This window comes from Dermacentor silvarum, chromosome 1, assembly GCF_013339745.2.
Source record: "Dermacentor silvarum isolate Dsil-2018 chromosome 1, BIME_Dsil_1.4, whole genome shotgun sequence".
Lineage (NCBI taxonomy): Eukaryota > Metazoa > Arthropoda > Arachnida > Ixodida > Ixodidae > Dermacentor > Dermacentor silvarum.
In genome coordinates, this window is record NC_051154.1 from 52,512,577 (window position 1) to 52,524,818 (window position 12,242).

General features: G+C 46.6%; 1 protein-coding gene across 2 annotated transcripts in view; it reads left to right on the forward strand.

The window, feature by feature from the left end:
• The window catches only part of LOC119463119 (uncharacterized), a 288,717-nt gene that overhangs the window by 56,350 nt on the left and 220,125 nt on the right, over positions 1-12,242 (forward strand). The window contains exon 1 of one of the 2 annotated variants that reach the window (XM_049668073.1): positions 10,258-10,384. The exons of the other annotated variant lie outside the window; for it this stretch is intronic. The gene's annotated coding sequence lies outside the window, so the exon portion shown is untranslated. Of the gene's footprint in view, positions 1-10,257; positions 10,385-12,242 lie in introns of those variants that run through there. 2 annotated transcript variants of the gene reach the window in all.

Here is a 12,242-nt window from a genome sequence, read left to right on the forward strand (position 1 = left end):
CGCATTTGCTACAAGGTATTACAATGTGCAGAACAGCTACTTTTCAAGCCTTGTGCGCATCAAGAACAAATCTAACGGAACTGAGCACACCCACGAGTGATTAGGCAGAAAATGATGGTATAGTGACCGGGCACCGAGGAACCTTACTGAGTCAGAAACGTGACAAGCCACTGACTTAAAATATTTGCCCCAAATAAAGAATGAAGACCAAAACACCAGAATTCTGATTCAATTCATGAGCGGAAATTTTGAATAGCTACGAATACCTATTTAGCCCCGCTTTTAGAGCAAGCACCATATACGCTGCTCGCGCCGTTTGGACATAGCTTAATCAGCTCCGAAAGCGATTTTGCATGTTCTCTGAAACTGCGGCGAAAGCTTTGTGTCGTCCACCCAGTCACCGTCTACGATATCTCCCGAAACAGAGGTTTGCTAAGCCGCACCGGCGTCATGCACATCCATTGTAAACACGGAGGCAACGGAGGCAGTTGAGGCAAGCAATTACTACTACGCGCGCTGGTATTTGTGTTCAGACCGCTCAAATGGCGTTCCTAATTGCATATGACATGTATTTATGCCTTAAGAATACATTCCTTTCATTCTCTTCGTTATTTTATTTTTTTAATGCCGCTCGGTGATCTTTCTGGGTCTCGGACCGGGTTCGGGGCGGTCTCGAGCCGGGCTTGGGCCGGGCTCGGGCCTAAGGTAAAGGAGTGGCGGGCTGAGCCGGGCGGGTAACGTAGATTATTTCAGGCCCCGGGCCGGGCCCGGGTCTCGCCATAAAACTTTTGGTCGGGGTCGGGCGGGCAGCCCAACGTAAAAACGGGCTCGGGCCGGGCCCGGGCTGAAAAAATCGGCCAGTGCAGTGCTCTACTATCAATAAAGGGGTATAAGGCCAAGAGACACAATCTCTCCAATGCTCTTTAGGGCATGCTTATAGAAATTCAAGCTCAAGCTATTAGACTGTGAAGCATTAGGTGTTAGGGTCAATGGGCGAATATCTCTGCAATCTACGTTTTGCAGATGATGTTGCCCTGTTTCGCAACGCTGAGGACGAATTGCAACAAATGACTGAGAACTCGAGTCGAAAAAGTGTAAAAATAAGGGTGAAGATTATTATGCAGAACACAAACTTAATGGCAAGGGAAGAAGAATTCATGATCGGCAGTCAGCCTCTAGAATCTGCGCAAGACTAAGTTTATCAAGGTGAATTACTCACAGGTTACCATGATCATAAAAACGAAATTTACGGAAGAATAAAAATTGGTTGGCGCGCATACGGCAGGCATTTCGAAATCATGACCGGGAGCTTACCGCTATCCTTGAAAAAAAAAAAGCCTACATTCATTGCATTCTACCGGTACTAACATACGGTGCAGAAGCTTGTAGGCTAACATAAAAGCTTAAGAACAAGTTAAAGACTGCGCAAAGAGTGATGGAACGAAACATTTTAGGCGTCACGTCAAGAGACAGGAAGAGAGCGGTGTGGATCAGAGAGCAAACGGGAATATCCGATAATATAGGTCACATTAAGGGAAAAATAAATCCAAGGACACATAAGCACTTCTTATGAGTTGTCAATGCGAAAGCATTAATGTCCATTTGAGCGCCGCTGCGCGGTCCTTCGAGTCATGCACTCCTCGCGGGCAAGCGAGTGCGTTGAGACACTTGGCCATGCCTCATATGGATAGCACAAGGCCGGTGCACTTTGATCCGTGACGCCATGCTACCTTGCCCGACTGCCACAGCATCTATTGGGCACGCTCCCGAGTAAGCCGTGGTGATTTTGACGTCACCGCTTTCGTCACGCCGGAGTGGACAATGGAAATTTCGGTCCAAGTAACATGGTGTCATAAAGGAGAGTGCACAGGTCTGCTATCTAGGAGGCGCTGGTTTAGCCCAGTGGGTAAGACACCCGGCTTCTGAGCGTAGGGTCGTGAAAGAAGCGCGCGAATAAACGCAAAGTGCCTCGAGCGGCCAGTCGCGCGGCAATTTTGCGTGTATTCGCGGGCTTTCTTTCACGCTCGGAAAAAAACACTTTTATGTAGCACGTTTTGAGCAACAGAAAGCTGTATCGGGAGTTCATGTTGCTCTACAATTTTCTCATTGACACTTTTAATGTAATTATAATATTAGAGAAGTTGATTAATTAATTAGGGATTATTATGTAATTAGGCGGAATGCAAAAAAAATTATCTGAGCATCTCCAAATTACGGAAAACAACATTTTCTTGGTTCTGTACAGCTACGTGGCATTTGCATATTTTTAAATCTTGGTGCATGATAGTTGGGGCACCCTGTATATCAATCGAGAGAGAGAGAGAGAGAGAGAAAGAGAAAATTCTCCAATGAAACCTTCACTCCTCCCTGTGCCTGCAAATTTCTTGTTAAAGATACCCGTTTGAAGACTAGGTCACACCGACCAACCACCTTCGAGCCTGTAACATGCAGCTCTGCCTCTGGGGGTTTGCACGTGAGGCGGGCGCATCTAAAATCTCATATTCCGTTACCTGTACTCCCACCCCCTTTTTAGGCCGAAGAGCCACCTCGTTCCTTAAAGAAGGCTTTTTCATTCATTCATTCGTTCATTCGTTCGTTCGTTCGTTCGTTCGTTCGTGTATTCATTCATTCATTCATTCATCTATGTTGATAAAAATGGACTTACTAAACATCTCCTGTGGTAGATATCTGAATTCTCTCACATCAGCTGGATTACTTGAAGAGGCGCAGACCACTGGCAAGACAAATTGCAGATTGATCTTAGCTAAATATTGAAATTTCACTAATTAACTATGTTTTAACGATGTTAGATCAGTTGTAACAATTGCAGCATTGAAGCCAAGCAGTAATGAAGCAATACCCATTTATGAGAAATTCTGCGCTTAGCACCACTATCGTGAAATACTTCCTCGAAAAATGCGGCGAAATATATTGATGTCCCAGTTAACATTTACATGCATGCCACTTCACACAGTGCAGCTATGTGTTAACTGGGCTAGTTGTTTTCGGAGTCTTCTTGTGCACCAATAAAAATAAATAATTAAAAAATATATGCTATCACCTGTAGCTTTTTCAAATGGGCTACACTATACTATGTGCGCCGACCGGTGACGCGCTGGTGGAAAGAAGCAGAATTGATTCATTAGCGCTTAATTTACATGCGATTCGGTACACCTGCCTTAGTTTCTCCATCTGAGCTTCCCCGACCATGAGCAGAGATCCAACTTACTAAAAAAACTGTAAAGCATGTTCAGCTTGCGAAAGACTCCGTCGTATCTACTCGCTCTTCTCTGGAAGACGCGAGATTAAACTATTTTCTCTTCAAAATAGTGCAACAGGGCTTAAGTTAACCATGGTTATCTTAGAAAAGAAAAGGCCAGGGAGGGCGGTTCGCATGACAAGTGAACCTTAAATCTTGAAACTGCTGTTGAGCAACGGGACGGGATTTTGCTCGGTATAAAATATTGGAGATTTAAATGGAGCCTCACTAAGAACCAAGGAAACATTAGGAAAACTCAAGAAAGCCGACTGACACTTCGAATTCATAGTCCTTTCAGAAAATTTTAATGCAGTGCTCGTGTATGCGAATATTTTGCTCCACAAACACGCGTACCTTTGTCTATTGTACAATCGCTTTCAAGAGATATAGTGCGGATCTCTGCTTGTTATTCAGTAATATTCGGAGTGTCTCGAGGAAACGCGGTTTGCCGACTCGCCGCGTAAAAAGGAAGATGCCATCTTTTCAGACCGACTCCATGCAAGATCCGCGCAGCAGGTGACTTGAAAACACCGCCCGTTTCTCTCCTTTTATCCGCCTCTACTACGACTCGGAGACTAAAGAAGCGATGTAGAGAGTCTGACGCCGCTGGAGTTCAATCTTCGACAACCTTCTCTAGGAAAAGCAACAAAACCTGTATTTATTTTTCTTGTTTTTTTCTAGCTCCGAGTTTATCCGCCAACTTAATGAACTTTGAGTGGTCAAGGCTAGAGTAATAACTTTGGAGAACAATTTGCCAATATTGTGAAGCTTTATTGACGAATGAAAGTTCATTTACCAAGTATTTCTTTTAATACACGGTAAACTTCAGTATGAATGTTGGTACGGATATTTCGACAGAAAAAAAAAAAAAAAAAAAAAAAAAACCTCTACTATAATCTCTATTCCATGGTGTGTCTCGTGTGTCTCTCAACTTTGAGGCCTCACGGATGCCACGTTATATAAATTAAGGCCCTTTTTTTGTATGTGAGGAAGATGTGCGCCATGTTGTTTGTCCGGTGGTGAAGTTGAGCAATACAGCGTTAAGATTAATGATAAAAGAAATCACGAAACCAAGCCAAGCCTGAGAAACGCACCAGAAGAGGCCACGTGAATAAACCTGTGACTGTAATTTGCGTTCGCTGCTCGATACAGGGTAATGTCAAAGTCATCTGAGAGTATCAGACCCGCAGAAATATACACCCGCCGTGGTAGCCCAACGACTAAGGCGTTGTTGCGCTGCTGCGATCGAGGTTGCGGTTTCGATCCCGAACTGGCCGCCGCATCCTGATGGGGGCGGAATGAAAAAAAAAAGAAAAACGCTCGTGTACCCTTCATTGGGTGCACGTTAAAGAACCCCGTAGGGTCAACATTAATCCGGAGTCCCTCGCTACGACTTGCCTCTCAATTAGTCGTTTTGGCATGTAAAGCCCCGGAATTTCTGAAATAATTTTTTTTTTTCGCAGACACAAGCGTTCATCACCCTAATTCTTGAATGTTTCGCTGTTCTAAATGCCAGTGAAGCGGCGCAGTAAGGACCAGTGATCGGCATGAGTCAATAACAGTTAATGAACCGAAATATTCCAAAATCGCGGTTTTAGTCATACCGAAACAGCGCTGTCAGTGGGAAGAGCCTAGAGCCCAGACCACACGTATAGGCTTGCCTTGCGATAGCCGCGCCTCGCGAGGAATGCCGGTTTGCATCCACAAGAGACGCTCGCCAGCGCGCGCCCACTTGGCTCACTCGTAGACGTTTTGACAGATATTGTTTCGCACTCTGTTACTGACAGTGCTTTAAAATACTGAAATATTGATAAACGCAATCGTTTTATGTTTAATGTCGCTAGATCAGCGCAAAAAGAAAGAGCACATTCTCGCATGACGTAAATCTGCCTCACTGAGGGTTGATTGTATGTACGACGCCGCGTAGTTGGGTAACCAGGCGGGTGGAAACGCGAGGCAGCCAGACAGCCATGCTCGCGCCGCGCTTGGACGCGGACGATCTGTCCCGCACCATCTGCGCACGCGTATGCACGCCGGCGCAAGCATGTGTGCGTCGGCGAGCGTACGTGTGGTTTGGCCTTAATGGCCTTGACGCCGATTCAAAGAGAGATAGAGACATAGAATGAGCGGTTTTTGTATTACATAAAAATCTAACTCTGGGGTGTTACGTGCCGAAACCACGATCTGATTTTGAGGCACGCCGCAGTGGGGGGACTTCGGATTAACTTGAACCCTCGGGGGTTAATTAACGTGCGGTTAATTAAATGCTGTAAAACTAAATACGACACGTAGACGGTAGAAAAGGAAAGCTTCACTTTAATACCCACGTGAGGTTTCTGAGGACATGGCTGCTCAAGCGGCAGCTTTGCGCACATCGTATCATGCTAAGGTAGCTTCTTATGGAAGAGCCGAAGGACTTGCTGTGCCAATAGATATCGAAGGCCTAAGACATTAAAGATCTTATAACCTTTCAGTAGAGGGGGAAATAAACGTAGAGGACAGGGATGTTAACCAGGAGAACGTCTAGTTAGTTACTCTACGCTTCGGGACGGGAAAAGGGGGAAAGAATGTACCGTCAAAGCAACGGTGACGCATATAACGCAAAAAAAAAAATGAACAAAAAAATAATCTGCACAGCCGTATAGTTCGTAGCGAGCTTCGACAAGACGGTTATTCAGTTGCCGAAGGGCCAACCGGCCAACTCCGAATGTTGGCCATTGCGCTTAGCCGCATCCGCCACGTTGCGACAATCAAGCCCGCCTTTGTCGTGCTGTGCTGCAGCTAATGGGGAGACAAAGCGAGCCACCATCACAGTATGATAGCTCACGGAATCTATAGCAGGCTGCTTCCGCTGAAACAATCAATCACCAGTCACGAAAAGTGGGCCACCCGGTTGAACCACGAGCAAGCTCACCCTTGAAGTTTTCCTTGCAGCAAAGGCTACCGAAAATTAGTGGCGTCAGTTGCTGTGTCTTCAAATATTGGCTTTTCGGTTCGGATTGCTCAACGAATCGTTAGACCACATTCGTACCAGCAGTTTGCCAGTTCCGTTTAATATAAAAAAATGTGTTTCTTCCTTTTAAGGGTTCAAAGGCATTAATAAGGGGGGGGGGGGGGGGGGGGGGGGTTGCACAGCGACGTGTAAACATCAGCTAACTACAGAACAGAAAATTTGACAGGAATATATATGGTGACAGGTATATATGGTTGAAACAGTTATGACAACAACAAATATATATAACGTTTTCAAGAAAAGTAAATTGACATTCAATACAGAGGATTCACCAGAGAAATGGCGAACATTACTGTACAGAATATACGCGTCGCTTCGCAAAAAAAAACAAAAAAACAAAAAAACAAGCATACTAGCAAGCAAGCAAGCAAGCAAGCAAGCAAACAAACAAACAAACAACCAAACAAACCAACAAACAAACAAACAAACAAACAAACAAATAAGTAAATAAATAAATAAAATAGTCAGTAACGTAGCATGAGACGTGTTCAAGCTCAAAAAAAAGAAAAAAAAAAGTGAGGCATTTGCGCCGATGCCACCGCGTGCTTCTGATCTACGCATCCACGAATGTCAAATTTGGCGAAAAAGTGCGCAAAAGAATAACTAACAAATGATATGCCGAATATCAATATAAATATTATTTGCTGTAAGTTTCGTATTTGACACGATGTTTATTTTATGCTTGTGAGGAGACATAATCAGCCGGAGAGTGCTGCCGTTCCGAGGCACTGACGTATGCGCCCGGGGCAGCGAACGCGTGTAGTGCGTGGGGCTCTTGTTGGCGACGCTCCGATCCTCTTGCAGCGTCAGCTGTTAACGGCACTTCCAGCGAACACGTGTCTGGGTCCCCTATCCGGGTTCACCACCTTGGCCGTATGTGTTGGTGTATTCAAGCGACCGCCACAGGATGATGCAAAGATGTATTGCGAAGAAATTCGGCTGGAACCGAGTAGACCATGCGTAGATATTGGCGGAAGTCTTGAACAGTATATTGGTAAATTCTCAAAAGGGAGCCAATAATTAGCAAAGTTGGAATAATTGCATAGCGCGTGGCCCCGTACAGCATATGTACCTAGAGCTGTGTTCGCTATGCTTTTAAGCCATCGACAAGTGATCACCTGAGAGCCGACCTTTCCGCTCAAATGAGGGACAAAATTAAGATGAGAGGGATCACATAACTTCAGCACTTGATGTATACTTACGTGATAAGATATTTAAAAAGACTGGTAAAGTGGAATTGTAAATTGAGTTGTACTTGTAGATTGGGCGTCAGGAGTATCAGGAGCAGTATGAAAGACGTCGGTTTTAATACGAGTGAAAACTTGGTACATCACAACGGGGAGGGGATGGGATGCGAGGGGAGGGGGGGGGGGGGGGTGCCACACCACCTTAAAGAATAATCGAACATATCCATGGGGCGTCGGGAATTTTGACAGCGTCTGTACGAGGCTAGTTAATCAGTTATAAATAAGCGATGAGTATATTATAATAAAAAGTACCCAAATACTCAGCCTGCGATCTTTAGGAAATGTTTTTCTGCACTAACAAATATAAAAGTTCCCAACGCGCATACACATTCTCAACTTCGTGACGCCACATCGACTTCAACGGCGCAGCAGATTGGACACGAAAGCTAAAAAAAAGAAAAAAAAAAGAAAAGGGAAGTTTTGACCACCGTTTGTCGGGTGATGTTCGGCACTTTTTCCGCCATAGGATGTGAATCGTGTTTTCAAAGAGTATTCTGCCTGTCTAAAATGATTTAGTGTATCCTTATAGTGTCCCTTTAAGATGTATGGAAAGTGTAGCTTTAAGAAAAGAAAGCTAAAAAAAGTTTTTAGGCAGTGGAAATACGAGAGCTTGGCATGTCAGGTCAGGCAGCGCGCGCTTGTAATATCGGTGGCCATGACATGACGCTGGGTTTTAGTCTCGGTTTCGAGGCGAGAGTTTGCCACTAACTAGCTCTCTCTGTAGAAAAAAGTTGACAGCCACTTTAGCATACGCCAAGGAATCGGATGAATGCGAAAGCCTGCGCGTCACGAGACATTCATTAAATTACTTTGACATGCTCATTCGACTGCGTTGTTTCTTCCTATTACTTGTTTTCTCTTTACACGTTTTTCTCTTTACTTGTTCTCTTTTCCGGTCACCTAGACATCGCCACTGGCTCTGCGTGCTTAATGGCACGTTATAATGGTCGTAACTTTCTTTTTCGTTCGTCTACTTTCTTGTAGAGCAGGCAGGATGAGAGGGATACGGAAAGGCACATTAGACAAACACGCAGCGCTAGCTTTAAACAACAGATTTATTTCCAGTTCTCGCAGGCGTACTTATACTCCTCAAAACGTCATAAGACAGGTGTACATTGCTCGGCAAATATGAACAAAACCCGCCGAAACTGCACGCAGACACTTTTGTGGCCACACTGATTATTTAGAAGGGTGTCCGTTCAACGCGACCAGAGGTGACCGAGCTCTTTTATTGATAAAGAAATTGATGGCTTACTGGCGCGTGCGTCACCAAATGTGGCTATTTTTGTAGGTTCTATAGTCATTTGGAAGTTGCTTCTGCTCATGATAGCAGTTTCTTTAATGTGTCTGAGACGTCACCCGACACGTCACTTGATTTTGGTGCCATAACGCCGGAGGGTCGTCGGATTTTTCGACCCATGAGCCATCTAACGCTTTCGCCTTAATAGTCCTACCCGAGCAATCAAACACTGAGTTGTGGACATGGAGGAGGTGTCAGTGTTCTTTCATCGCAGCCGATGGAAGCGCTTCCTGTTTACCCACCGGGATGTCTCGCCTGCTATGGCGCTCGTCTGATAACCACCAGGTCCCGGGATTTTTTCCTTACGGCCGCATTCGGGTGGCCGCTCAACGCAAAAACACCTGTCCGTGGAACATCCGGCGCACGTTAAAAAAAATTCAGCTGGTGAAAATTAATCCGTATTCCTCCACCAGGGTGTCTCTGATAGCAATGGGCTACTATGGGATGTTCAACCCCCTCAATAACTGAATCGTGTCCTGGTTATTTCCTGACTGACATTGTAGGCTTCTTTTCTAACCCCCGGGAGGCCCTCGTAGTATAATACGATGATTAGTGCTCCTTGAACCGTTACGTGTGATTTTGTTCCGGAACGAGCCAAGGAGGTCACAACAGAGATCTCATCGAAGCAAGTGGGCATCATTGCGAACACTCCTGAAGACAACGTTACCCGCCGGGGTGGCTCAGTCAGCTAAGGCGTTGCGCTGCTGAGCACGAGGTCGCGGGATCGAATCCCGGCCACGGCGGCCGCATTTCGATAGAGGCGAAATGCAAAAACGCCCGTGTGCTTGCGTTGTAGTGCACGTTAAAGAACCCCAGGTGGTCAAAATTAATCCGGAGCCCTCCACTACGGCGTGCCTCATAATCAGAACTGGTTTTGGCACGTAAAACCCCAGAAAGAAGAAGAAGACAACGTTCTGTGTTGTGTGGGTTTCGGCAAGAAAGTGATCCAAAGCATAAATTTCACAGCAACTCAAGTATCGGGCAGAAGGTACAGTCATGAATAGAAACGAAATCATTTATCTGTTTATTTGTGGCTCTTATTTTTGACAAGCTTTTGAGACACTGGAAATGAAGTCCCACGCCAACTTCGTCAGGCATGACAGCGGCACTTTTCAGTTAAGACGACAGGGGCGTTGCTTGGAGGGGGGGGGGGGGGGGGGGGGCGAACTGGAGTGTGCAGCAAACGACGCGATGAGGACGTCCGGGTACAAGTGGCGCGTGCTCCTCCAGAAGTTGATCGCGGTGCGAACGGGCTCGGGTTGGTGCCCCACTCCCAGAAAAGAAGCACGCCGTCCACGCGCTATGCCAGGCCCCGCGTTCGCGCGCCGCGCGGTCTGCTCCCATTGGCGGACGGGTCTGCGCGAGATCGATGTCCGCCACGGGGTTCGCGCTCAGCGCCGGCGCCACCGGCACTCCGAACTCTGCCTGCGCCCCGGCACGCCGCTTCAACCAAGAGCCGGCTCGTGATGCCCACTCAACGCGGCCCGGCCACGCGGTCCCGCTGAGCGCGCCTTGGGAAAAAGCTCCCGCCGAGGCCCATCTCCACTCTAAAAACACCACCACCGGTAAGGGCACGCGCGTTGCCGGACTGCGCGTCGCGTGCACGCCTTGTCACGGCCGTCGCGGCTGCGTCCCTTCAACGTGCGCTGAACCTCTCCGCGTGTCCCATGCGGACGGTGCGGACGGACAGCGGGCGTCGAACAGGTGCTTCCGCTTGCCCCGTGACAACTTTCGCTTGCCGTTTTCAGACAGCTCGTTCGTTTTCTTCACTGCTATGCTTACCTGAACGCGCATTGTGTCTCAATGTCGTTGCACGCGTTGTCAATTTCGATTTGACATGCCACTCGTTGAGCGTTGCACTAGATACGCTGTCATCGCTTTCATCACTTCGGTTCCTGAATCAGGTGCGTATATCTTATAGGTCAGCGCATCGGGTAAAAAAAAAAGAAAAGAAAGAGAGCCACCTTTTTATGCCTTTTTTTATTTCGTCTTGAATCGCCCGTGTCAATTTGTGAGCACAGCCGCAACAGCTCTGACCACGCAGTGAAAATGGTTCATCAATTCCAACCGCTTGAGGTACCATTGGACGTCTTGCAATGATCACCTGTTATTTTCATGTACGCACCAAATCACCCAACAGCTAATTCAGCCAATCGCTGCTACATGAAAGATAAAAATAAAAAATAAAAAGCAAAATAACTGGCCCCTATTTTGTAAACGGTCTTTTAATTTTTGGCATTGTTTTCCCCTTTGTCATTGGCTCGCACGACGCCCCTGCTATCACCGGGATCGGCCACTCAGTTGGACGAATGAGATGATAAGAAACGAATAAGAATGGGCCAAAGTAACCCCTTACAAGTTATGGCCTATTGTTTCCTTTTCCAAATCGTCGCCGTTAACTTTGCACTTCTCAGCATTATTCTGGAAAAAAACTTTCCGTCGTACGCTTCTCGAGCGCTGTTGCCATCTCAGTAGCGGCGCCATAGAGGTGCCGCCGTCAGATGCGTCGCGTGCTGATACATACTTCACCGACACGTTTCGAAAATGTACTATATACGTTGAACGTAAATGTCACCGATGCGCCGTGTCTGCGTATTACAGTTGAGTTAGCCGCCGATTGCTGACGCTTTTAAGAACGCCACGCTTCTTCATTGTGAAGGCGAGACTTGAATAATAGTGGCGTTCTCCTGTATAACATGCATGCTTCCTCTTTCCTCCCCTTCTTCCTATCTTCCATTTCTACGTTTCTATCTCCTCCTTTCTATAAAGAGCAGGCAGGCGTTGTGCCACTTCCGGTGGCACTTGCCAGCCCGCTCCTGGCTTCCCATTTCCTGTCAATGTATATGTTTTCAAATCGAATAATAATAATACGAAGAAGAATTTCAATGCATGTATTACTGCCGCGAGTGCATTGGCGAACGCGTCCCGCGACCGGTCACGTACGGCGCCGGACTTGGCGGACGTTTCCGAGGAAACGTACTACGACAACTGCATTGTCTAAACGCAAGTGAACAATAGCTGGGAAGATGGAGCGATCAACTGAGCTTCACGAGGGCTGAACGTCACTAGTCTCACGAGCCCCCAGTGCAGCGGCACGGGAGTCGCTCTGGATCAGACTTGTACACGTTACGCTCACAAAAGAGTAACCGATTAAGTTTACTTAATCCAAAATTTATTTTATCACAGTTGCCAATCACTGTTCCCCGAAAATAACTGAACAAATTACTAAATTGTAATTGATTACTTTTACGTTACTTTAAGTGTGGTCTTCGCAGCCATTGACACGTTGTTTATCTTTACTAACGAATAGTTTTCGCAATTTTTGTCAGTCAGCCTCCCTCGTTTTCTTGTGAGCAGCGACAGTGAAAACCTGCTCGATGTGCGCTTTGGAGGGAAGGGCGGTGCTGTAACGTACGAACACCT